The sequence below is a fragment of the Eumetopias jubatus genome, unplaced genomic scaffold (genome assembly GCF_037043125.1).
Source record: "Eumetopias jubatus isolate StellerSeaLion01/CBP00866 unplaced genomic scaffold, mEumJub1_p1.0 scaffold_145, whole genome shotgun sequence".
Lineage (NCBI taxonomy): Eukaryota > Metazoa > Chordata > Mammalia > Carnivora > Otariidae > Eumetopias > Eumetopias jubatus.
Genome location: NW_028274951.1, coordinates 355,589 through 359,414, shown reverse-complemented (window position 1 = coordinate 359,414; position 3,826 = coordinate 355,589). Strand labels below are relative to the sequence as shown.

The window sequence follows — 3,826 nt, the reverse complement described above, 5'->3', positions numbered from 1 at the left end:
GGGTCAGACAGCACTCGGTGCCAGAGCCCAGGCCCCTGAGAGGGAGCTGAGCAGTGAGGCCCTGGGACCCCAGCGGACCCAGGAGCGTGCTGGGCATGGCTGCCGGCAAGTGGCCTGGCCCCTGGGAGCCTCTGGAAGCCGGGGCTGGCCACAGCATCGGCAGTCAGAGCTTCCTTCCTCCACAGAGCTCGCCGAGGCCCGCAGGATGGCCTGAGGCCCGTGCAACCCTTTTCCCAGGCCATCGCAAGGGAGGCCTTCAGCCCCATGTGCGGGGGGCACTAGGAAGGGCCCAGGTTGCCTCAGAGTCGTCCTCCAGGTCCTGGAGAGCAGGGACTGAAATCACCAACCAGACCCTCACGGCCCAGGGTCCGCGGCCAGCGCCAGTTGCCCTGTCCCAACGCTGCCCGCACAGGCGGTGCTCATGCGTCCCCCTCTGGGCCGGGAGCGCAGCCCCGGGGCGAGGGCAGGTGCCGGGCTTGCATGAGGGAGCCCTTGCCGGCAGCGTCCTTGAGGGAAGGGGCCGTGAAACCACACTCACAACGACTGGGCCTGGCCTTTCCCCTGGTGACCTGATCCGGGCCTGCGGGTTGTGTGCCTGTCCCCTGTTTCAAGGCAGTGGCCGCCTTCCCCGTGTGAGCCCTTGACTAAGCTGCCAGGTGTGGGGCAGGCCCAGGGAAGTAGCCTCAGTGCCTGCTCCAAAAAACCAGACTCAGAGGGCTCACCACACTTGCTTGACGCTGGGGGAGCTGCTGTCCCCACGGTGGGGAGCAGGTAGACCCCTCACAGGGGGACCAGCTATGTGAGGGCTTTGGACTGAGGGAGGGGCGTATGTCGACCTGGATCCAGAAGCTTACCCCCTTGGATTCAAGGCTGGGGTCTTAGCAACCCCCCTCAACTCCCCGGGTCCTCTTTCCCCTTCCCTGTCCCCGGGCTGCACCTGATTCCCGGTCTGGGGGAGTTCAAGGTGACCCCCCCTAGGAATACCAGTGGTAGATTGAGGACCTTGTCAGCAAGAGGCCCCGTAGCCTTCACGGGGGGACCCTCCAGGGGGTGCAGCCCGCTGTGGGGACCAGCGACAGCCCACCCAAAGCAAGAGGGGCAGGTGGCTGGCCCTGCTTCTTCTAGCCGGTCTGTTGGGCAAAGGAACGAGGGCTGTGCCCAAAGGAGCTCCAGTCCTGGCAGGTGGGGAGGGGACCCGCAGGGGGGCGGCCAGGGGAGGGCACCTGCAGGGTTTGCCCGGGAGCTCAGCACGGGGCAGTGTCCCTGGCTCCAGCATGCTGACTGTGTGGCTGCATGGGTTTCCAGCCTCCCAAGCCTCGGGCTCCCGTTTGTAAGATGGGGTGCTGAGGGCCCCCATCTCTGGGAGCAGAAGGGAGGGAGGGCCCGCCGGTGGACTCTCTCAGGACAGGCCAGGAGGGTGGCTGTGGCTTAACGCAGCCCGGGGCGTGTCCCAGTGACGAAGGTGAACACGTGCACGGCCCCGAGCTCTGGGGTCCTGCCACCAGCCTCTGGCAGTGACTCTCCTCCCGCCCTATCCCCCGTCCCTGTAGCTACGTGGTCTTCCTGGAGCCGTTCCTGCAGCCGGCGGAGAAGCAGTTCACGGCGGGACACAGGGTCACCTACTATGTCTTCACCGACGGGCCGGCTGCTGGGCCCGAGTGCTGCTCCCGTAGGACCAGAGAGTGCTGGTTCCAGGTCCCCGGGGCTCCCTGCTGGCAGGATGTGCCCATGCACCGCATGGAGATCAGCAACTTCTCGCATTCGCTCTTCCTTCGCAAGGTGGACTACCTGGTGTCCGTGTAGTGGACATGAAGTTGAGCGACCACGTGGGCGTGGAGAGCCTGTCCCTCCTCTTAGGCACCCTGCACCCCGGTTTCTCCAGGGTGACCTTCTAGGACTTCAGCTACGAGCGCGGACAAGGTCCCAGGGGCACACCCCAGGGACCCGGGTGACTTTTACTACGCAGGAGGCTTTTCTGGGGGTTCGGTGCCGGAGGTTCCCCGACTGACCTCAGCCTGTCACCAGGCGATGGTGGTCGACTGGGCCAATGGGATCGAGGCCCTGTGGCATGACGAGAGCCACCTGAACAGGTATCTTCTCTACCACAAGCCCACCAAGGTCTGTCCCCAGAGTACCTGTGGGACCTGCAGCTGCTGGGCTGGCCCGGGGTCATGAAGAAGCTGAGGTTTGTGGCCGTGCGCAAGAGTCACCGGGACATCCGCAACTCGCATGGGGCTGACCCCGACTCTGTCAGGTGGTGCCACGCCGAGCGGAGCCATCAGAGCAGATTCCGACCTCTGTCCCCTCAAGGGAGTCTCTGGAGCCCGGCACTGCCCACATGGCCATGTTCAGAGCCCCTAGCGCCCCCGCTCTCAGGAGGTCTGCTTGGGGGCCCAAGTTCCTCTCTTTGTGGTCGGTGTGTTTGGATCACTTCTGGGTCATTTGTAGCTGTGAAGGGGTCCAACGTGTATGTCGGATGTTTTCGGTGTCAATGCTGCAAATAACTGGAACTGCACCACAGAAACCCACATTTCAATTTATATTTGAACACCTGCAGAGATGGAGACTCCCCTTCCTTGTACTTTTCTCATATTTATATTTCAGGGCTCCCTTCTGCTGTCTGTCCGTGTTGGCCCCATCCATCAACTTTGCTGACACCCTACTACTGATCGATGCAGCTCAGCACCAGAACGGCTCTGGTGGACGGCTGACTGCATGCGCGGTCATTTACCAGCGCTCACGCTATGACAGTTATCGGCCGACTACACCTCCTCTCCACTTCAGCAGCTCATTTCATCAATAACTTATCTCATGGCCTTTTCCCTTTTATCCAGAAGACAGCAAAACAGAAACATTAAATAAAACGTTTTCACAATATTTTAAACTACTTATTTATTAGTATTGATGGCGTAACTTTCAGTGTCCTGGGTGAAAGGGGTTTTAACTTTAAAGGAAGATACAGAAATCGTAAGGTGACTGGTAGAGGGAAAGAGGTGAACAGCCTTACAAATAAGCCCATGACTGCTCACAGGCTGTAGTCACCCAGTAAAGAGAGGGCCTAAAACTTCCACTGTGGTGGCTTCTAAGTTGCTTAGATTCAGAAGACAGAAGCAGAAGATGCTGGCTGAGTTTTCTGATATCTAATAGAACCTGTTAAAAATCACTTATCCAGGGGGGCCCGGGTGGCTCAGTAAGTGAAGCGTCCAACTCTCGATTTCAGCCTGGGTCACGATCTCAGGGTCATGACACTGAGTCCACGCTTGGCGTCTGCTTAGGACTCTCTCTCCCTCTGCGTCCCGCCCACCTTTTCTCTTCCTCTCTCTCCCTCCAAAACAAAACAATCACTTGTCCAAAAAGCAGCTGAAATGATATGGTTATTTAACCGTGACATTGTTCAAGTAATTTCAAATGGTTAAAATAAACTATTAGATATTTATAATTAAAACAACAAAAATAAAACTGGATAGTGATGGGGAGGTTGTACATACTGACAAATGTTTGAAAGAGATTTACTGATAGCTTCAAAAATGGAAATACAGACTTGAAGATTTGGCAGCAAACCAGCAGACACGGCCAACTTGTACCCCAGCTCACGGGGCGCGGCTGCACCCTTCCTCACCACGGGCTCACACACAGCTTCTCTTCCGGGTGCACTCCAAATCCACACAACACCTACGACACTGAGAACATTCTTCCAGGGACCCCTGACCTCAGTAAGTGTTTCGTCTAATGATCAGAGAAGCAAATGAGCAAAATCCGAAGGAGTAAAACAAGTTCTGGGAGACACATGTAGGACAGGGCTGACAAGTAACCCAGACTCAAGATT

At 57.8% G+C, this 3,826-nt stretch overlaps 1 pseudogene; it reads left to right on the top strand.

Moving 5' to 3' along the window:
- Nucleotides 1–1,518: 1,518 nt before the first annotated feature.
- LOC148161570 (histo-blood group ABO system transferase 1 pseudogene) lies at nucleotides 1,519–2,859 on the top strand (annotated as a pseudogene).
- The last annotated feature ends 967 nt before the right edge of the window (nucleotides 2,860–3,826 follow it).